Source organism: Taudactylus pleione, unplaced genomic scaffold (genome assembly GCF_031769625.1).
Source record: "Taudactylus pleione unplaced genomic scaffold, aTauple2 ptg000016l, whole genome shotgun sequence".
Lineage (NCBI taxonomy): Eukaryota > Metazoa > Chordata > Amphibia > Anura > Myobatrachidae > Taudactylus > Taudactylus pleione.
In genome coordinates this window covers 33,774,782-33,799,123 of record NW_028284418.1, presented here as the reverse complement: position 1 = coordinate 33,799,123, position 24,342 = coordinate 33,774,782, and the positions used below count along the sequence as shown (strand labels likewise).

The following is a 24,342-nucleotide window of genomic DNA, read 5'->3' as shown; positions in this document are numbered from 1 at the left end:
AATAGGTTGGTTTATGTGGAAAACAGACACCACCTTAGGAAGGAAAGCGGCTACCGTACTGAGTTTCATCCCATCATCATGAAACACAAGGTAAGGCAGCTTATAGGACAGAGCCCCCCATTCCGAAACTCTGCTAGCCGAAGCCAAAGTCAGGAGGAGGACTGTTTTCCAAGGTAATTAACTCAATACCAACCTCCATGAAAGACTGAAGAAATAAAAATACCAATTTTAAGTCCCAGAAAGTGTACCGTAGGTGGTACAAAAAGGTGGCTGCACCGTCAAAACCTCCTGAAGAACCGTCTGCACTTCAGGCATGAGGGCCAACTTGCACTGAAAGAAATTGGGAAGAGCAGAAAATCCCAAGCGCAGGCCCGACTCTTATCCGGTTAGGAGAAAAAAAAAAAAAACAGGAAAACCAGAAAGTCGTAGACAGAAGTCCCCGACCTATACACCAAGTATTAAGAACGCCAGAGGCGAAGATAATGCGCAGCCGAAACCAGGTTCCTGGCGCGAAGCATAGAGAGGATAACCAAGTATGGGAAGCCTCTGCGTCTTAAGATATTGCACAAGAGCCACCCAGTTAACACAGCTGCGCTAAGTTAGGATGTATGAAAAGATCCTGAAGCAGAAGGCCCGGGCGAAGAGGAAGAGGCCCGGAAAGTCTGTTAGGAGGGACCGAAGGTCCGAGAACCAAGTTCACCGAGGCCAGTTCGGAGCCACGAGAAGACAAGACCGACTCGTGATGTATTCTAGAAGACAAGGAATTAAAGAAATCGGAGGAAACAGATTAACCAGGTCGTAGTTCCACTGAACTGAGAGTGCGTTGACAGCCTCAGACTGTGGGTCCCGGGTTCTTGACACGTATGCTGGGAGTTGCTGATTCAATCGAAGCACCATCAAGTCCACCTGAAAACTATCTCATTGATGTACTAATGCGTGGAACACGTCTGGATGAAGCTTCCCTGTTCCAGGATGGATATTCTGGCACCCTAGGAAATCTGCTTCCACTCCCGAGATGAGTACTGTCAACAGAATTACTGACTCTTGGCCCGCCGGAGAATCTGAGATACTGCCCACATGGCCATGCGACTCGAGTTCCTCCCTGGCGGTTGATGTAAGCGACAGTCGTCGTGTTGTCTGACTGAAATCTTACCGGAAGAGACCTTAGCCACTGTGCTGCTTCTAACAGAGTACTAACACATTTATGACCCACCGTCGCTCCTGTGGGGACCATTGACCCTGAAAATGATAGTTGAGGACCACTGCTCCCCATACTCGGAGACTGGCGTCCATTGTCACTATTAACCAATTCCACACTCCAAATGGGATTGTTCCCACCAGAGGAGAGCTACCCTGGTGGTCGGAGCTATCCCCTGTGATAGCAGGTCTAGCTGGAAACCTCGCAAGTGTAATCGTCTGAATTGCAGTGCCTCGAAAGCAGCCACCATCTTCCCCAAGAGATGCAGACAACGAGGCAAGGACACCCTCTTCAGTTTGAGGACTAGCTGAACCAGCAACCGGATATCCCGGCCTTGTCCTCCGGAAGGCAAATCCTCTGTATTGCTGTATCCAGAATCATCCCCAGAAACTGGAGTCTCTGGGCCGGACTGATATTAGATTTCTTGAAATTGATTTTCCAACCGTCAGTATTAAAGTCTAATATGTCAGAGAGGTTAACAGGTCATCCAAATAAGGAATTATGTTCACTCCTGACAACCGAAGGTGTGCAATCAGGACATAATCCTTATGAAAATGCGGGGAGCTGAAGATAACCCGAACGGCAATGCCCGAAACGGATAGTGATTTTGCAAGATTGCAAAATGCAGGAAGGCCTGATGCGGTTCCCAACTGGGGACATGGAGATAGTCATCTTTTATATCCAGGTAAATTAGGAACTCCTCTGGTTCCAAGTTCGCAATGACAGAGCGAATTGACTCCATATTGAAACGATACATCTTCAGATACAGGTTTAAGGATTTCAGGTTTAAGGATTTCAGGTTTAAGATGGACCTGTCTGATCCATCCAGATAGGGCACCACAGAGAGGTTTGAATAAAACCCCATACCTCAAAGATGCACTGGAACCGGAACTAGCACTGCCGATTCTTGCAAAGACTGGATAGCTTCCAGCACAATCCTGGCCCTGTGTGTATGTATTGGCAGGCTCGTGGTGAAGAACCGATTTGGTTCCAAACTTGTTGGACAGTCTGTAAGCGAGCTCCCACCGCAGAAGATCCCAGGTGGGATGGAAGATTGGCATGCCACCTTGTCTTGCAGCTGTATGAGAGCGACCCTACCTCTGCTGCCTCTTGTGGGAGCACATCTGGGCCTACCACAAAAGGGCTGTGGTGTACGAACTAAAAGGAAATAGGAACCCGTGTAAGTACTTGTGGGAGCCGGAGCAGTAGAAAATGAGGAAAGAAGACTTACCCCCAATGGCCTGGGATATTCCTTTGTCCAATTCTAGGCCAAAAAGCATATCACCAGTGAACTGTTAACCCTCAACAGCACTTGTGAATACTGCGCCCCCCTGTCACGAACATACCAAAGAACTCTGTGGCCAGAAATGGCAGAAGCGGATATGCGAGCACTGATGTGACTGATATCCCTGAAAGCCTCGCCCAGGTTTTCCATCATGGATGACGGCAATGGATAAGAATGGGAAACGAAAGGGAATCTCTTATCCGGTTGTTTCCCGGGCACTGACAGCTGTTGTGAGAAAGGAAAAACAGCCAACCCTTTTATGGCTGGCAATTAATTCCTTCAATAGGGTTGCAGGAACTATGTCCTCAGGTAGATTAAGAATCTGCCTGACTGCCACAATTAAGGACTCCTTCCCTGTAGAGGTGGATTCCAAATCTTGGTGCGCATTATCGAAAACCTCCTTCAATTCCCCTTCCTCAGTATCCTCATGTGTGAGGAGCTCCTCGTCTGACTCCTCTGACTGGAGGTATGTCGTGAGAGGCCGCTTATGAGAAGGCTTTGATAGGAAGCGGTGAATTGCAGTAGCCCCATAACCTATACCAGGCAGTCTAGAGACTCAGCCCTGCCACCCAGGGGGTTTGAGACTTACATGTCCAAGTCTGCTATAACCCCTATGTCAATGGCCCCTGGCGGGGTGGGTGATGCAGTAATAGAATTATGTAAACAAGCATCCCATAACGTGGAGCCAATTGCATGTGGCTAAGTTTGTTTGTTGTTACACTTGTAACAAACATCTTTCGAAAAGCCTTTGCTTGTCATTTATACAATCCAGCCACACAGACAACCTTATGCAGAAAAGGAGAGACAGTATACATATACAGATATTGATAGTATACAGAAAAAACAGAAGGCTGATGTTGGGAACAGAGGAGGACAACAACACCACACTTTCCCCACAAATGAAAATTCCCTGCTCACTGTATATACACCCTAGTTGTCTCACAGCCCCCTCTGCCAAGGATTCTGCAGTATAGGGATGGGAGCAGAAGAATTCAGCCTTCTGTAAGTATGCTGCACTCTTCCCGCAGAAAGGAGAGATGCAGGCTTGTATTATCAATAAAAAACAGCAGCCCCGCTGTTTTACACAGCCGCTTGCCGCGTAGAGGAGAGAGCCCGCGCTGTCTAGGCTCCGCCTCCTTCAAGGTCTGAAAAGATGGCTGCGTCTGTGGCCATTACCTCCCCCTCCGCGCCACACCGCATGTATTAGCGGGGAGAGGGAGAAGGAGGAAGTCGCGCTGTAGCGCTCTGCACTACTAGTTAGCCAGTGCAGACATGTGTTAGCACTGGACAGCGGGCGGGAGCCGGGGGATGCGCAGCTAAGTACTCACTGCGTGTCCCTTTGAAGTCTCTCTCGGAAGTGCAGCCTGTTGGCTTCAGCACACTCTTCTGTGTGTTAGAGATGTGCTGTGGCGATAAGGAGCTGTCAGTGCTTTTAGAATAAGCGCTGTGCACTCCTTCCTGATCCTAGCGATTCAGGGCGCCAGGTACCCGGACCCCACCTTTAGAGAGGTGGCGAAGGGTACCCGATAAGTGTAAAAAGATGCTTTAAAAAAAATTAAAACTAAATAAAATAAATTTCAATGTATTGCTGGAGCACAGCAGATTGTGACCAGCTCCAAAGGGCACATTTTCTAAACTGAGGGATTGTGGGGAATAGAGGGCGGGGAGCTTCACACTTCTAAATTATTTAAAGTGCATGCTCCAGCTATCCACGCCTCTATACCCCAGCGTAAGCACCTCCAGTGTCCCCTAGTGGATGAAAGAGAAATAGGATTATCGATAAAATGCATATGGGTCATTCCATGAAACACAGGGCAATACATGAAAATTAAAATTCACATAACCACTAACATTTTAGTATATTTATGCTGCTAAAAGATTGTAGTATATTAATGTAACTGTCACAGTGACATCAGATGTAGTTAATGTTGGTGACTGGTTCTATGTTGAATATGATGGAAAGAGTTAAGCAGGTGAGATCAAGGACATCAGAGATAGTGAATACTTAGTGAGCACAATGACGCAAGCTGGCAGCAACCAGAAATAGCCATCAGCAGATGAAATATTTTATACATCTTCACAGTTAAACTGGCCTACATTGATTAATTCATATGGATTCTACAGGTTTCAGTCATTTGCATCAGAGCCCTTTGACTGGGGACAGAAATGTAACGTGAGTCACATTTGTATGCAACACGAGTTACATATCAAAATTGATTTTAAAGTATAGTAGTGTTCATTCTAGCACCCTGCACCTTTCACAACTCGTGCAGTTCCTCTTTCCTGTCTGGGGTGTCACGTGTGTGTGTGTGTTACATTTTATATAAATTTTTAGAAATTTAAATGCAATGCGAGTCACATGGAATGACCCATATATGTCTACACACATGCACCATATTTTTCCTTTAAACCCTCTGAATAGCAAGTTATATGAAGGTTAGAGTGGGTACCTGCGCAAAATTAGAATCATTTTTAAATGCAATACAATTTAGTATTTATGGATAATACTTCAAGCAATTTAAAAGAATTAGGGCCTCCATTTTCTAGATGTAAGATCAAAAGCCTGTGGCTGACATTTCAGCTGCCCATGAATCTCATGGCTTCTCTCTATTCCAATGAATATATATATATATATATATATATATAAAGGGATTTAGAAGATCCTGTTCTCATACATATAGATTGTACACATATATAGTGTGTAAGCACAGTGAATACTAAACAAAAAAAAATTTAAAAAAATCATAACGACTACAAACCCCAGAAATCTTGTACTACTGTAGAAGTGCCAGATTTGCATTCAGTTGAGTTCACCATACATACTGCACAACTGTGTGTACTCAGTCAAATAAATCCCTCTGAATAATACTGCTGGGACTAGAAAGGGATTACTATTCCACAGTGGACCCTCTCAACAAATTGTATTTTTTTCTTCTTCCACATAGCCAAGTCAAACCAATTGAAGATTTAACAATTTCATAAGCAACTAATACACTTTAGAAATTAAATGGCTTAAAAAACAGACTAATCACACAATCCATTTATTTATTTTTACAGAAAACAAAGAGATTCATTTCAAAATAGGTTATTTGCTTCCTGTATTAAAGTGAACCCTTCCCCTACACACAGATGAAAAACCACCTATTCTCCTGGAATTAGTGGCAACACTGAGGACTGAGACACTCCACTTTTATTCTAGATACAGATCATGTCTGCGTCACTAGTTGATGTCCAACCACAGCAAAATCAGTGCGAGTAGGAACTAGGACATGCAATATTAGCTGTGGGACTTCATTTAGAAGCAACCAAGGTCACTGAACTTCAACAACCAACAGAACTTTGCTGGTGGAGCTCATCAAACTGGCTGTCATTCCTGAACCAATATTCCCTATGCCAGCTCCAGGCACCACTGTGGACCTGCAGCAACCAGCTCAGACGAAATGTAAACTGGCAACACTAGTACAAGCCTGCAGCTGGGAGGTGTACTTATTGGGGAAGAAGGGCGGACAAGTCCAAGTACTATACAACTTGGACAAGTGTTATATAATTGATATTACAGCAGAGCTGTGCATTCTCTCTCTCATAACAAAGGAAGTTTAAATTGGTGTTAAATAGCATAACCCAACACTGAAATTGTATGAAACCCATAACAAGTACAGAAAAAAAAAAACTGATAAAAGAGAAACACACAGACACAGACTGATACACAGAAAGAAGGGGGTCTTGCTTTAGAAGTGCAACTAAATATTTTACAAATAAAAGCCAATGCTTCCTTTCCCAGAATAATCCATCTATTCCTCCATCAGCCAACTCCTACTATATTTACCCATCACATCCCTGCCCCTGACAGAACCCCAGCTGCAGAGGTTACAGTGCATATGTCCCTGTCAATCATCTTTCCCAGAGGGAAGAATTACAACAAAGCACAGCTCCGAGGGAACACTTAGTTTCAGCTAATGCTTTCCGTGGCATGCTAAACTTGGGAGTCACAGGACAGATAATAGGCAGTCAGTCACACTCTTTAAAGGGTTCTGTACAAAGATCTAAAATATAACACACTATGTGCAGAGTACCCAAATACTTCATTACAATTAAGTCAACCAACAGAAACTATGACCTGTTCTAAACGTAATACTCAACTATTTACAAAGCATCCAGGAGATGCACAGCAGTAGAATAACATGCATTTTCTAACCTAACCAATACAATTTAAGATTTAAACACTGTAATTATCATGGTGGGTATATCTTTTAGCAACTACTTCATCCATTTGGAGGACTGGCCAAGGAATATTCATAAGGGAGGTAAGATCTTATCATATGCCTACATACACTTATTTCTACTACAGTAAGTGCACCATCACAAGGGGAGTCGATTTCTAAACTCTGTTGGAATTCCTTGCAACTTATTTGGGTCACCCTTATCTCTTGCAAGTCATGAGAGAGGATTTGGTTACCATAAGATGTACTACACTATGTCTCTTTCATGTTTGCGCCCTCATTTTCATGATAGCAGCGCATTTTCAGGAACTTTAGAAGAGAAGTTTTTTTCCTTAGACATTTATATATTTGAATATTGGTATATGGAGCCCATTCATTAAAACACCAAACTTTTCCTTTATCAACTGTTTACCACAAGGAAGGTGACACTTTGTGGTCCCTATAGGCTGTATTTAGGAGTGACGTATAAGGTGTAAATTTACCTGTCTCTGTTCTGATTGACTTCTATTGAAAGGAGAAATCTAAAAAGTGACTGCTTTGCTGAGAGAAGACGCATTGATTGTAGAATCTAGCACACCATCTTCTCAGAATGGGAACATCTGCTCTCCTTTGGTGAAGTGGAACCAATAATCTTTTTTAGGGGGAAGTTCAAGTCTCTGAGTATTTATAATGCTATACAAGACTTCCAAAAAGTTCATCATGCACTGATCTGCCTGGGCATGGTTGATAATTCTATAGCTGCATGCACACGTAAAGATTTTCTGTCCAACCATCCAACTAGTTGATTGGTTGGAATGAAAATCTGGTAACGTATGGGAGTAACTGATGATCAGCAATTTGCTCCTAAATGCCAGAATACAGATGAAAATGGTCATCAGACAAGTTTGTTAAATGTTTGATCTAAACAATTTGTTCAAACAGTTTTTGGCCATTTTACGGAGTTTGGGAGCAAATTGCTGATTGTCATTTGCTTTCATACCTTACCAGATTTTCATTCCAACCAATCAACTACTTGGATGGTTGGACTAAAATCTTTGCGTGTGTTTGCAGCTATAGAAAAATCAACCATGCCCAGGCAGATCAGCGCATGATGAACTTTTAGGGAGTCTTGTACAGCATTATAAAATACTCAGAGACTTGAACTTCCCCCTAAAAAAAGATTAAGTCACATAACATCAGATTAAAGACGTGGCTCGCAAGTTATTCAGCCCCGCTGTTCTCTTTCTGTAAAGTATTTAATAATGCTCTCATTCACACAACTTACATGAAAGCTATTATACGATGATCAAAACTGACCACACAACATCGCCATGTGTGTAAGAACACTACTTGATGCCACCAAATTAAACCAATAATAAACCAAAAGCTTAATTATTGGCCACTATGTTAGATTCAGTTGGAAGACAACCAATATTTTCCCGGCAATGATCTTCCAACCACACAGACAGGCCCCAGTGACTGTGAAAGTTGTGGGTATTAACGGGATGAGTAGAAGGATTGTGTGTGACCACCTTAAAGTTTGACCATTCATTCCACTGAAATATCATCAGGTTGGCCTGCATGTTCGGGCGATGAATGACAATGACCTGCGGGAGCGCGCATCGTTGGTCGTTCGTCGTTATCGTTCGTTTTAGCATACACACTGGCCGATAACTATATTATTCTACATTACTTGTAAAGGATTAATATCAGGGAAAAAAAAAAATAAGTTTTGTTTTATACACACACACACACACACACACACACACCATAGTGTCCTGCAACCAATGTTACTAAAATAAACTTATTGGATAGGAATCCCTCCAAGTGTTGTCTCCCGTGAACATATGTCAGGTCTCACTTGGTGACAGTTGTGCCATCGGTACTCAGAATATTTGTTCATTTACTTGATTTTCTGTCCCAGCGAAGCTAAAAATATATTATCCATTCCACAAGCACACAAATGCCAACGCTATGGTCTAGTTAGTCAGAAACTAAAATTACTTACCAGTATGTTTTAGGATTGGGGAAGGAAACAGGAGAACATAGGAGAAACCCACACGGATACCAGGAAAAACATACTAACGCCATGCAGACTGCATCCTGGTTTAGTATTAACCAAAAGTACACAATGCTCAACCCTAATCATGTGTGCATGAATCCCCTTTAATGACCCAGTGCAGCTTTCTTTTAAGATGGTAATCCTGCACATGTTTCTATAGTATAAATCTGGTGTATAAAGACAGCTAGTAAAAAAAATTGTGACTGTATACAAAGCCTGAACGCATCTATTCACTCTCAGTTTGGCAGAGCTCTTTGCTTGTGAGACCCTTAAACCAATATTAATCATGGAGGATGCTGTATCAATAAAAGCTAATGAAAGATTACAAGGTAAATATTACATTGATGAACAGCTGAATTCCACAATTCTCATTCATACGTGAAAAGCAAATCTGTAATGGTTACAATGGATAAGGGGTAAAATTACATGGTTGGTCCCTCTGCTTTAATCAAAATAAAATAGAAGATATTATTTCCTTGGAAAGTATGTTTCAGTAAAATGCTGATAACTTAAAACTTGAAAACAAATGGAATATTTACAGAGGCCGCATACAGCCTATTGTGTATAGAACAGTGTCATTCCTATACAGACTATAAGCACCAGTAGGAGCAGTGCCATGAGTAGCCTCCGTAATAAAGATACAAAAAGGTGTGGTCAATTTAACCACATTAAGTATGCTTCAAAAGTGTTTTTACACCCCTCTTAAATATAATACCCAGATCGCCTCCCTTCCCAATAATAATTCTCACATTGCATTTGGCAAAGTCCAGGGCAGCACCCTTTTCATCATCTTTGGCGCTGGACAGAACTCACCATAGGAGGAAATAACAGATGATATCATTAGTGCCACTGCGTCAGACCTCCCCTGAGATGGAGAGAGCCGAGCAGCACCAACAAGGTAAGAAGTAAAGCATATACAGTGGTGGGATTTCTTATATGGAAATTGGTCATCCCGAGACCTGTATACCACACCCGTTTCAATTTGGAAAGTCTCTACATGGTTATCATCAGCGGAGGGCACTTTGCATGCTACCTATTTTTTTTGCTTGGCATTTTAAAAGTAACTATGCCAACATGAAAAGTTTTCCTGCACAGCTCTATGGGGTGCAAGGAAAAAGATGCGTTGCGGAAGGACACGCTGAAATGAATTCCCCCATAAAATGGGTTCAGGAGGCATAAGAAACTAATTTCCATTACAACATCTAAGAGGTTGATTCATTATCCATGGCATAATAATTAGTAACAATAGTTATAGGTCAAAGAGAAGGAAGTTCATTGAAGTGTGGTTAATACAACTTATTATAAATATAATGCTGAAAACTCTAAAGAGTATGGATATAAAGTCAACATCTGGCACTGGGCATTGTCAAAACTGCAATTACACTGAACACTGTTTACTTTATAATATTTCTTCTCTGTTCCCACACACAGAAGGTAAGAGGAAGTGAAGGAGTGTGAGCGATGTGTAAGAGGAATGGCTGTTTAAACTGAAGAGCAAGGAAGAGTACACTGGCATTGCCTGGTGTGAGAATGAAGGCACACAATGTGCTGCTCTGTCACGAAACAGAACATTAGTCTTTGCTCCAAACATCCTACAAGGAAACAAATACAACATCAAGCTATATCACATCTGTTCAATAGTTGCAGCAATCTGGAGAGAGGTTTATGAAAAGGAAGCTAGACACATTTTAAATGACCTTAATGTGGACGGTCATGCACAAGGTCAACATGCAGCGTGGTGACACTGACAAAATGTCCACATGGTGACAATGTCAAAAAGAAATTTTAAACCTGAACCTAACCCTAAAATGTCTATTATCGACATTTTCTCCATGTTGGACCATTTATTCATGTCGACATCATAACATTCAGCATTCTGTTATTGATCTTATGAATGTCAACATGAAGCCTGAAAACCATAGCGAATAACACAACTCAAAATTATAGTACATAAAACAAACAAAAGCACCTCCTAGTACAGTTATATCTCAAATAAAAACGCCAATGGGACTCTGAACAAACCAAGACTGGCCTTGTACCACAAAGTAAATTCAACTAACTTATCAGAAGCACAACATTCTCCAAGGTCCTCAGTATGGTAAGACGAGACGCCTACCATACAGAGAAAAATCTTTTGGTTCAGATGCAGAAAGCTCATTGAATTTACTTTGTGATACAGGACCATTCTATTTATTTCAGAGTCACATTGAAGTTTTTATTTTAGAGAATATTTGCACTAGGAGGTACCTTTGTTTATTTTTTTAGAGTTTGCGTCTATAAAATGTATATAATTTAGTTTATCTAAAAAAAAGGAATTCTGTACAGTGTAATCAAAATCAAATTGCAACAAGTGAGGATACCTGAAGGAATGAATTGTGACAATCCAAAATTGAAATATTCAGATTTAAACCATATCCTGTTGTATTACCCTGACATTCTACTGCTGCTCAGTTAAAATGGTAATTGTTACAGCTCCCACTTTATTAGGGCAGTGACATAAAGGAATACCACGAGTTAAGTTTAAAAAAAAAAAAAAAAAAAAGTAGAGACTGAACACTTAGCCGACTAACAACATGTTGCATAGTGCATCTGTCCATATCTACAGACAAGATGTCTGAACGACGTGGCTCACAGACATATCTCGTTGTCCCTACAGCACAGTCGATGCCAATATAACTTGCAGGCAACCTGCTGACCACCCGTACACTTGTTGCAGGGACAGTTCACACGGACATCTCAACTGTGCAGGCAAATTGAAATAGAATAGAAATATTCCGCATTTAGTATGTATGTAGCAGCTCACCTTATATTACCTTATAGCACCTATTATTGTTGTACCATGTATGTTTGCTACATGTTAACTTTATGTCCAGTTTATGAGTGTACTACTGATAATTGTTACAAAATATTTTCTTTGGAAATTAAGAATTTATATATTTAAAAAAAAAAAAAAAGGGGGGTACCGTTAAGGAATATCGGTTTCCATTTATTTGTTTTAAAATGATTTTAGGATTCATAGACAATGAATAAAAGGTACATATAACCCAAAGTATTTGTTGGCATGATTAAAGGATAATTACTTATTTCTTAAACCATAAATACATTTAAAAAAACCTCACCTACTCTTCATACTTGTACATGTCGCATCTCAAATGACCAAAGCTCTGTTTCTGCTCCCACCAGCTACAGTGAGAAAACAGCTGTCCTATTTAGTGCTGAAAGGCAACTATGCCGTTTACCATAACACAGTTTGCCAAGATACTGGAATTCAGAATGCCAAGACGTCACCCTTCACCTCAAGGATGGCTGAAAGACTGGGCGTGCTCAACAAGGCCAGGAATTGTCTGCTACAATTATTTTTTCTTATTTTGTGCTTTTGCTAATTAAACGGCAAACACTTTATATAGTGTTGAATAAATAGAAAACCAGAAAAAGGCGTATAAAAAAAGAAAAAAAAAAAAGGCAGAAAAAAAAGTCAGAGTGCTCTGCTTGTGAGAACTTACGGTGATTAACATTCTTTTGTGCATATGTGCTTTTGTGGCCCTCAATGTAAGAAGGAGATCACCAATGACTAACGTACCACCGAAGAGCACTCAGTCAGAGGAGTGGTAAGGCTCTCTCAATTTTCCTGCCATACATAACGTACCTGAAGCAACTGAAATGTTTCTGCTTAGCTAAAGAGGTGTCCCATGTATTCTTTCAGTGTGCTACTTTCCAAGCTAGCAGTATGAATAAGGTTATAGGCTTGCTCTGCATAAATGCAAAGGGTTTCAGCTAAAGTCCATTTATGGGACATAAAAATATGCATTACTGTACTTTGGCTAAGATTTCAGTGCATCATGGCCTTGAGGCCAAGCCCCTTACCCACAAGCAGAGAGAATGTAGGACTTCTGATGCACTCTTTAGAAGGTGTACCTTCTGTGGCAGGGGGTACCACTGCGTCAGGGTGTAAAGACTTGTGCTGCAGAGGAAGATATCAGTAACTATCATTTTAGCAGCTTCTGGTTGGCTATTTGCATGTTGACCCCTCCTCTAGCTGACCCTATATTAGGATTTCTTATTTATCATTTACAATGGGTTACTACAGGAAAAAAAAAAAAAAATTACCATTGGATTTATAAAGTAAACAACAACAACAACAACGTGAGGATGCTTGTACTTCATTACAATTTAAAAAGGGAAAGGACTTACATAATTAACAACAACAACATGATTAGGACAATATGCTCTCAATATAATGTAATGTCATAATGAATATGACACTACATTACATTATATTGGGTTTGATAAGGATGTGTCCTTCACATTTATAACAAACATTGTTGGGTACAAGTAGATCCATTCATGCTTTATGACTTATTATAAAATAGAGTTAATGCCATAATAATGTTAAAACAAAAATTTATATTACACACAAACACATTATATATAAAAGGAGATTTTTGGTTACTTACTGTTGAATCCTTATCTCTGACTGAGGCTGGGGGACACTGGACCATGGAGATTGTAAATTGCGGCTGGAGCTGGCAATTAGTAAAACTGTAGCTTTAAATCATATGCTCCTCCCCCCTGCAATCCACAATTCCAGTACTTCTTTGAAAGAGTCCAGAGGGGAGTATCAGGAACCCCAGGAAACGGTTTAGAACAACCAGCCAAACCAGTAGGGAAAAGACCGGTCAAGAACCAAACACCTCGCACGACTGAGCGTGAGGGTGGGAATGCAGTGTCCCCCAGCCCAATGAAAAGGATTCAACGGTAAGTAACCAAAAATTCCCTTTTCTCCTTCATCAAGGTTGAGGGGACACTGGACCATGGGACATTCAAAAGCCGCCCCCAGAGGTGGAAACGATCAGGCTGCCTGAACGGAGAACTGTGCCCCCAAAGCGGGTGCCGCCGGAGGCAAAAAAAACCCTGAAACCATAAATATGAGCAAACGTGTGGACAGGGGACCAGACTGACGCACAGTGGACTTGTGCTTCTGAAGTCCCGCGTCGTGTTGCCCAAGAGTTCGCTGCCGCCCTAGTGGAAGGCGCTGACACCCAGTTTGGAGGCAGTCAACCTGTCCCAGAATAGGTTGAGTAATGACCGAGCTGATCAAATGTGAGTAGTTGGCCAACCATGTTCCAACGTATCATAAAGAACCCGCAGAGAACAGTGCAGCGTGCCAAAGATAACTTGTCCAAGGCAATCTGCAGAGCTCACCCCAAATAGTAGAGCAACATCATCCCAGTCCCGGGAAGTCGCCGAAGGAGGAAGAACTGGAAGGCCAATATTCTGTGCCAGACAAGGCCGAAGCAAGTGTCAGTTGGAACATAAAACCTGTATGGAGCAACCGTACAGTCATCCTACAAGATAAGAAAAAGGCGGCTTGCCAATCCCAAATACGGAACTATCCTGATAACCTAAGGAAGACCATTTTCCAAGCAACAAACCAAAGATCCATTGAATGCAACGACGCCAATGGAGCCTGGGCGAGAGCAGATAAGACTAGGTTAAGATCTCAGGGCTCCACCTGCAGATGAAACGTTGGCTAAATACGCAGCACACCTTGATTAACGTTTGGACCCTGGGAAGGGCTAAACGCTGCTGGAAAGAAAAAAAAAAAAAAAGAAAAAAAAGGCTATAATCGCACAAAGTCATCAACCAGCCTCCAAACCCTTCAGAAGGAAGGCCAAGAAAAAAAAGTGAGAGGCGAAACACGTTACAGTAACACTACCAGAGGTAGAGTTTCCAATCCTGGAGGTAAGCGCGAGATGAATCGGAGTCCAGGCTCACAGCCTAGTATTAACTACGAGAGAGAAAAACCAGCAGCTTTCTCACTATCAGTCATAGAAAGCCAATCATGAAAACCAACAAAGGAAGTGCCCTTGTAGAAATGGGCCTAGTAGCAGCAGGTCTGGATGAAGTGGAATACGCTACCGGGGACCTACTGACCTTGGGAGAAGGTCCGCGTATCATGACTAGCGTAGCCAGCCCGGAGCCACTATGATTACCCTCACTCGGAAAGCCTCAATGCTCCTGTAGACCCTAGGGAACAGTGCGGACGGCGAAAAGCCAGCACACAACTGGGTCACAAACTGGAGGAGCCTCACAAACTTGCTGAGAGGCCATGAGATCCCCCCACTGAAAGCCTCACGCCTGATCGGTAGGAAGACCACTGGAGGGAGGAGAAACGTGGTTCTGCTGAGGAAGACCAGTGTCTATTTCCCCCTACCGGTATGACCACCGCTTAGAGAGACGGAAGAAAGGTCACCGCACCAGAATGACTGCGGCATCAGTTCTGCGCTCGTGTCTGCCGGAAGATGTACCTATGCCATTGCCGGATCGTTTGTCCAACAGACTGGCGAGGACGAACAGGGCCCCCAATAGAGCCAGAACTATGACCTGTAGCTTGAGTCCATCGGTTAGCCGAGCTGTTGTGGACGGTGACCCAAGGACCCGAAGTCAAAAGGCAATTTCACGGTACCTCAGCCGAGGAAACTTGCATCTGTGGTCACAGTGAGCCAATCCCAAAAGGACCAAGGATTGGACCTGGAGGAAGAGAACGGAAAACCCTCCATCAATTGAGAGTGACAAGTGCTGTTGGACAGAACAGAAGACCGAGACGAGAGGGATGCCGAGCAACCCATTCAACTTTGGAGAATTTACCCCGGGACACCCGCGAGTAGACCCGGGTCCACTGAATGGTCCCGAAGTGGAGACCCTCATGCCCAACAACCGAAGTTACCACAAAGTCGACGGACGAGACAGACCGAACCGTTGACCAAGGTTGGTTGAGTCAGTTCCCTGTCCGCCGCAAGAAAAACACCACTGGAGATAGGTGTCGGAGGCCACCCCCAGAACATTGATCCGAAAGTACTTGAAACAAGCAACCTAGGAAAGTCCGTTACTGTGAAGCCGAAGCATCAATCACAAACAAAACTTCCGAAGAGGGGCGAATTGTTTTAACGTCTGTGTGCAATACACATGGCATCAAAAAAACATATTGTGTTGCAAACACACAGAGTTGGGATGCCACCGAACGGTAGGGCCCAGAATTGACAGGGAACAGAGTCGATTACAGATGAGAAAGAAGGACTGCCCTCCCGAAGAGGAACTTGAAGATACGCATTCCAGATAGCTAGCGAGGATTTGGTGGCCTCAGTGTTGTGGTGTCTCGATTGGAGAGAGTTTATACGCACTGAACCACCCCCTGGCGCTCAAGGCATGAAGAGACAAGATGTTCCGGAATGAGCCGGTCAGCATTCGAATGAGGAAGGAGATAGAACCTCAGTTTGCAGTCCCGCGGCCGAACTGGAGCAAAAAGCTGCCGGCTGAGAGGAGTGGAAGGATAACACGGCCCAATGTCACCGCGTTCACCGCTTCCTGAGGAAGAGCGATGTTAAAAACCAAACAATGCCAAGGTGGTGGACCTCTAAGGTCTAAAATGGAACCATAGCGAATAATGCCAAGCACCCTGCTGTCTGTAGACTGTATTCAATGGTCACTGAACCGAAGCAACCACCCTACCATTTGCATGAGAGAAGACATTCCTTGGAGCAACATCCCCAGAACAGTGAATGGGACTAGAAAACCTGCCCCCGAAAATCAAACCCCTGCCGAGTAAGAATCTGCGCGTGACAGCCTGACCTTTCAAGGACGCACCACCCCGAGGGAGGAATGAAAACTTGGAAATGCCGACCCAGCCGTTAGAGACGGCTACTGGAAGAAAAGTACTTTCGACCGGTGGGGAATCTCCAGGTATGGTTAGATTAGAACTTCCTCACCGAACAGGAGGAACAATCCGGTAAGGAATGTGCATGCGCAGCGCAGAGCCAAAAGTACCCTACAAGCCAAACCGGCCGTAGCTGAAAGTTCGCAAGTAACCTGGCCCAGTCTCGCCTGGTCTCCAACACAGAGCCTGCTAGGAATGTCATGTCAAGTCAGCAGGGAATCCCAGGGCAAATCACTGTGAGACCCCGCAACAAAATTTATCAGTAGAAGTGACCATCGCTCACGTCACCAGTGTCAAGGCTTTCCAAGGCTGGAAAAGGGCCTTAGAAGCTATGAAAACAACTGCGTACAACCCACCACGGATTGGCTAGTAGATCCCTAAAGGAAGCTGAGCCCTGCACAGGAAGGTGCGTGTGGAGATCTAAACGGCTACCATCGCAACAATCGTGGAAGGTGCTTTCGCTCAGATACAGAATCAGTTGGAAGCAATGTACGAGGAACAGAGACCTCGTAAACTGGTGTCTCCTATCCTTCCCGATTGAGGCCAGAAAGATTTGCAGCAGAAAAAATTTGTAGTGACTGTCCGTCATCGTCCATGCTTGGCCAGACACACAGTCCCCGCTTGAGAATCCATATCTAAACTTGCCTAGATAGTGGCGCCAAGAAACAATGAGACGAAAAAGGCCAAAGGCCCTCACCCCGTGGGACAGCGCAAAGCTACCCAAGCTCCATCGCATGCAAAATGTCTAATGGAGCCCTAGAAGGTGGAAGACGCCACCAAGACCACCCTCCAGCTGCACCTCGCACAGCAGAGGATATCCTGAAAAGGAGTGCAAAAGAAATAAATGGTCTACACGCAACTGGCTGAGCTGGAGTCAGACACACTACCTTGTGCCACAAGGTCTCTTGTAGGAACCGGTCGGAATTTGGCTGGGTACTTAACCCTATAGAGGGAAAGAAGCTTGTGCCAGGGACAAGGGAATACCCAAGCTGTGAACTTTGTTTCCCTGTATAGTGCAACCAGCGCCATTGCAGAGAGCTGGCGCCCACATAGGTCTCCCCAAGAGGACACAGCAACGCAGATGCCTGCGCATCACTGGGCCTATACACACACACACACACACACACACACACACGCTGAGGGCAGCTGCCCGGTAACCTGTGCATGAGCGCAAACAACGCTAAAATTACAGCCAAATCCCAGCATCCAAACTGCACAGTTAGTGCAGTGTGGGAAGCTCCGCCCCCTCCTTCTCCATGCTCCACAGACCGGGAGTATAACCCACGGGTAGGGTAAACTCCGGTCCAGCTCTTCTTGATGGGCAGCCTATCCGCGCGTGCACTCCCTCTTGTATGGGAGGGGAGCGCCGCAACAAGCCAGTTTTCAAAATGGCATCTGCCATTCAGGACCGCACCCTCTGCCGTCACCCTCTAAAAAGGGTGACAACGTGCATCAGTGTTTCTTGGTAACATAAGCATTATGGTCTGTCAGGACCCTCTAATATACAATACATGCTTTACCCGTCAGCCATACCAAAGCTCCTATGATGGCCTACAGAAGAGGCCCCAACCTAAAGCAATTAATGCTACGACCTACATTGAACCCCGAAGCCACCCACTCTATCACCAAGATCATGCGAAAGAAACCTGGAAGTTACCACTGTGGAAACTGCACAACACGGAGCTAGATGACTCCCAGGCTCCACCCTGGCTCACCCCCATACGGGTAGACAAATTAAGATCCAGTGGACGCTACACTGCAAAATGGACCATGTGATATATGTATTAATATGCCCCAGCGGCCTATATTACATAGGAACTTCCGGGAACGAATGGCCAACCATAGGGCGTCGATCAGAGCTGCAATAACTAGTGGACACTCTGACAAACCTGTGGCTAGACATTTTGCACAAAGAGGGCACCAGGTGGCAAGCCTGAAATGCAAACTTATAGATTATCACCTCCTCGTTCAGGAGGGGGTACTCAGACTACTCAACTGAAAAGATGCAAAAGCTGATTGATATATAAACTGGACACAGTTGCCCCCCGTGGACTCAATGAAAACTGTCCATTGAACTTTTTTCTATGAAAGCTATACCATGCAAATTGACTAGAAACATGGAATGATTATGCATTTGAATGACTTAATGTAAATCCTATACCAGGCACAATGTACTTGCACCTAGTAAACATGTGCACTATACTAGCGATGTCTAACACACCCCATGCACAATATGCGTTAACCCAAACGTCACCTTAGGTCTCAGGTCCTTCAATACAATACGTACCCACATATGTACATATAGCTAAATATGCTTATAAGCTATATATGCCCACACTGCCAGCACCCAGCTGTGATATTGTGCATACACATAGATACTAATATAACCCACACTGTTGGTAGCCCCACATCAGCAAACCACCTAATATTGCTTTTACCATGGTAACATGAAACTTCCGGTCTGGAGACGCATCACTGCCCCACTTCCGGCGGTACCAGACCAGGTGCCCCACTTCCAGCGGTGGCGTGCCTGGCTGGACTACAATGTAACCTAAACAGGACAAGCCCACATACCACAGAGACCTCAGTGGCTGACTAGCGAACCGGTGTCTACCGCACTCTAGCCCCCGATTACTAACTGATAAACAGAGCGAGTGCACTTCCGGCTCTAGGAGTGGAATAATGACGCACTTCTGGTTGCCCAGCCATGCTAGTATACGCACGGCAGCACACCACAACAGACTGGTACTTCATGCAGGTAAGACTGGACAAGCTCTGTCCAAATAAAACACTTAAACCAGCAATAGGTAAGACAACTCCAGCACTGCAGCATTTAACAATTGACAGACAGTATTTAGATTAATGTTGATTCCAGATGGTGCCACAATATGACACCATCATGTATAAAAATCCAGTGGCCTGCACATAAGATCACTATTACTATATCTAGCATGTGAACAGCAATGTCTGGAGAAAACTCACATCCATTATGTATTGTATATTAGAGGGGCCTGACAGACCATAATGCTTATGATGTTACATGTACCCCACTGAAGTAACTCAATGTTTTGAAAATGATGCCTTGACAAAAGGGTTGTTTAGAACCGAAACATTGACAAATTATATTGGTGTGCTAAAATAAAGCTGATTAATTTTGCTATTATGAAGTAATCTGGAAAGTGCCTCTGTTCTTTACCAAGAAACATTCCACACACACCAAAAATCTCACATGCAATATATAAAATGTTAAAACTCAGCTATGGAGGTGTATGAAAAAAATAGTAAGCACTATTCGAGAAACTGTCATTGGGTGGTTTCCTACCTACTAACCCCCCAGACTGCCTTGCATGAATGTAGGATGTAGCAATAGAGCTAGTTATTACAGGGCAGGATTGATCGTGCCATCTCTGCAACATACAGTAGAGCAGGGGTGGGAAACCTTTTTTCTGCTGAGGGCAATTTTGAGATAGATATATATATATCTATCTCTCTATCTCTAACACTTGCAGGCCTGGTGCAGGACACGCCCCCTCTGTATGAAGTCACACTAGGATGGGGTCACAATCACCGGTGATAACAGCAATGCCCGAAGCATCCTGAGGAAGCTCCGGGGAGCTGTAAGGGCAGCAGTGTGACAGCCTGCAGCGTCCTAAGGACGCTCCAGGCTGCACTGTTGCATAGATTCTGGCTACAGGGTGCCATACTAGCACCACGCTAGATGAATGAGGCAAGCAGAAAAAAAGCTCAGAGGGCCGGCCCAAATGATTCTGCGGGCCTTATATGGTCCCCGGGCCTGTTCTCCATCCCTGCAGTAGACGAATGAGTGTACCAATGTCTTATACATAAATAACTGCAGGGCTGAGCATGTCAGTTAACTAGTGTGGGGGATGCCTGAGTGAACTGTTCGCATTTATTATACTGTGGAAATACCAAGCAATATCACCTTAGCACCTATTATTGATGGTCATGTTAACAGCCACACACAACAAGCAGTCAGTGAGAATTTTGCAATCGCTAGTTACAGTACTTATTTGTTACATTTTAATTAGTGATACTCTATTGCATAACACAGACAGACTCAATGAGATAATTAATTACCCTTTCCTATAATCAAATATTTATATTGTTTAAGAAACGCCATCAATTACTTCACTGATATCCTGTACAGTCAGGTGCATAAATATTGGGACATTGACAGAATTTTCATATTTTGGCCTCTATTCACCACCACAATGGCTTTGAAATGAAACAAACAAGATGTTCTTTAACTGCAGACTTTCAGATTTAATTTTAGGGTAATCACATCCAAAACAAGTGAACGGTGTAGGAATTACAACGGTTTCTATATCTGCCTCCCACTTTAAGGGGCCAAAAGTAATGGGACTATCAACTCAAAAGCTATTTCATGCACAGGTGTGGGCTATTCCCTCGTTATTTCATTATCAATTAAGCAATCCAAACCAAAAATCATGTAAGCCCTATGCGGTCATTGATATAGTAACCCACTATGAAGATATAAATATCAGTAACCATACCAAAACAAAAATATTTAACCAAAAATATAATAATTTCCAGCTAAAACTAGAAATTAATGACTAGTAGCTAAAATGGGAGGGGGGATCCTTTAGCCAGAGTCTCTAAGGCCATTATTTTAACACACAAGCTCCTGGTACAAAATGCATTAACAACTCTGACAGGCTGAAAGTTTAGATTTGTAGCTTGAGCGGAGAGAGATCACTGAAGCTTAACTGACAAAACTTTCTGCCCGGTGTCAGTTCCCATTAAAGATTTGTCCTAAAACATGCATTTACATATAGGGGTGAGGAAATATTCTTCTAGAAACATTAGCCAGAGCTGCAGTAGAATGTTAGGGTAACACTGAAATTATTTGTGTCACTGTAGCAGAAGACACAATAGAATATTGCAGGTAGGAAACAGAGACTGTTTCCCATACAGTCCTTTTAAACAGCAAAGTTTTTATGTTCCATTAGTTTAATAATTGTAAAAAATAAATGATTAATAAAAGCTACATTTTCAACTCCCAACCTCACCTAGCTAATCTTGATGTAACAAGTTTCTTAACTCTCCCCCTTCGTATATGAAAAGTTATTGTACATTTAAATGTTCCATTAAAAATATTTAAAATGTTCCACCATAATACTTACTGTTGTAATTATCTTTATCTGCTCAATTCCACTCTCACTCATGCTTAACAAAAACACACACACAAATATTTTTCCAAAGTTTTATTATTGTGATCAAAAGAATACTTTATGCAGAGCACTCTGAATCCCAGTAACATCTTTCTGGATTTCTATATATTCATCACCTAGTCCCAGTGATGCAGCAGTATGTCATTTTGAATGCAGAAGACAGCTTGTATTGTGGATTGCAAATTACATTTCTCGACTATGACATCAACAAGGTGCCAAATGGATGGTTTAAGCAACTTGCGTTTGATTTCTGTCTGAGCAGCACAGTGGTTAGCATTGTTTCCTCACTGTGGAGTTAGCATGTTTTATCTGTTTGTGCATTGATTTGCTTCAGGTGCCAAAAGTATGTGTTTGGACATAATGCATTTAATGAGCTTTAGTTTAAAAGAACCAAAGATGCCTTAAGCCCCTGGTGTAGTAATATTGCCTATTCCAGTCGCTCTGGGTAGCAGACGCAGCAAGGAAACTTTGGCACTGTCTGACCTGCACCTTCTCAACTTCAACCCCATTTGGTAACAATGAAAGTTGCTTTCGCCAAACTTGAAAGAAAATAAAAAAAATAGAAAGATATTTTTATTTTGTTGGGCAAATATTATAATTATTACATACTGCGTGTAGTGTGCAGACTCTCGCACTCTCCTCCCTCGCCGGCTCCTGTCTGTCAAACTATCAAACATCAAATTGCCCAACCACAGCAAAAGCTTCCTTCTCTGCAAATGGTCATCGGCAGACACGCCGCTGTACGTTAGAACCAGGCGCCGTTGTGATTACATTTTTGTCCCAGCCCCCAAGAGAAATCTATAGATATTTAATGACGGAATGAACCTTTAGCTCTCATTCACATGGACATTAATATTCAGTGGTTACCGCACACCCTATTAAAATCGTCTGACACTCATTGTTAGGTGTACACACACACACACACACACACACAGGAAAACACTTGCGTGCAAGAGAGTCTTTATAGAAATAAGGCCCAGTGGAAAGACACAATCACATGGAAAGAATTGGATTAGTAATTAACTGTTGCACAATATAAAAAGGTGTGTCATACTGTGCTGCCGACCGCCCACACACATGCAGCAGCAGCCGCGGGGAGAGAGGCGGATACGCCTTCCTGCCAGCGGGACCCGCGGCTGCATGGAAGATGGTCGTTCAGTGTATATGAACAACCATCATCTACAGATATATCTGCATATCACTCGAACTGCAGATGTATCGGCTAGGTGTGTACCCACCTTAACTTGCAACAGTTAAATTAAAGTATGACTGTTACAAATAAGTGGTCACAATGGGCAGTTTGGAGGAGGGATGACTGTTCCATTGTAATCTGCTACAATACTACTGCAAAATATAATTATGAATGTATGACATTTGCCTGTGTGTGTGTGTATTATTTATTTTTTTAAATCGAACGTTGAAATACAGCTCACATGCCAGAACTATGATTGAGAGCTACGTTTTCATCAGCAAAATGAGAAGAGTCATAGTTTACTAAATGAAAAAAAAAAAAAGGATCCTGCCAAAACGCAGACCACAATAAAGAGTTAACAACAACAAGACTGGGAGTACATAAGAGAACAGGCAAGTAATCCGTTGGAACAATACCTAACATTTACATTGCTTCTGTGTACTTATTATGCAGCTTTTGGTTAAATAATGAACAAAATGTATTACAGATGCGGAAGAAAATCCCAAAATTATAAAACAACCCTAAAAGCCCAAAGGAGAGGAAATAGAACGAAGGATAATATTGACAATTCTAAAGGGCACAGTTTGACTGTGGCTGTTCCTGTTACACCTGATCAAATATGCAGCATGCAAGTTGGGAGCGGGCGCTACTGAATAGAGATCATCAGAACACTGTAAACTGCATTCATGATAGATGCAAACGTAACCTTTGGGGGAAAGACTACTATAAAGGAACACTGAGAAGGAGCAAATTGTAAAGATATGAAAAAAGAAGCTTTAATTACAATAACTGCTTGCCTCAATGATCAGAGGAAACTGATTAAGTATATTGCTAGTAAATGAAACCTTTGAAAAAAAATATATATTTAAAGTATAGCCATCACTTACATACAGTATACACAAAGTGGTGAAAAAGAGGGGAGCATGTACATGTTGTATGGGCCTCGGTGACATGTGCAGCCTTGTTTGCAGAGAGTGGAGTAAAACAAAACAATTTACACAGCATCACCACCAGCTCATTGCCAGATCAGGTCCTGTTTCCACACTACAGTACAGCAGGTGCAGCTGAGCCATGAGGAATACTCTGACCTTTCTATGGCCACCTGCTCGCAGAAATCTGCTGGAGCCTCTTGGAACACAGAGGAAGTAGGAAAGGCTAGTTCTGGGATCAGGCAGCACATACTATGATATGACATTACCTGTTTCTATATGATCTAGTCGTAATGTACAGCAAATAGAGGAATAAATTATTCATTCTATCTGTGGTCTTGTCACTTATTATAAAGCAGAGCAACTCCGGTCTTTCATGTTTGAGACCCATAAGAGTGGGTGATGATTTAATAGAGCTACCATGGTTGTTCCTGTCTCACAAATATAAGCAGCCACCTCAGTTTCAGCACAGGATAGTCAGTGACAGCCAGCAATCTGTTCTGTGGTCACGCGATGGCAGAGAAAGTCTCTCTGCTCCCTATGTCAGGTG

At 43.0% G+C, this 24,342-nt stretch overlaps 1 protein-coding gene across 9 annotated transcripts in view; it reads right to left on the bottom strand.

The window, feature by feature from the left end:
• GBF1 (golgi brefeldin A resistant guanine nucleotide exchange factor 1) overlaps positions 1 to 24,342 on the bottom strand; it is a 262,887-nt gene that overhangs the window by 226,436 nt on the left and 12,109 nt on the right. The window lies entirely within an intron of this gene.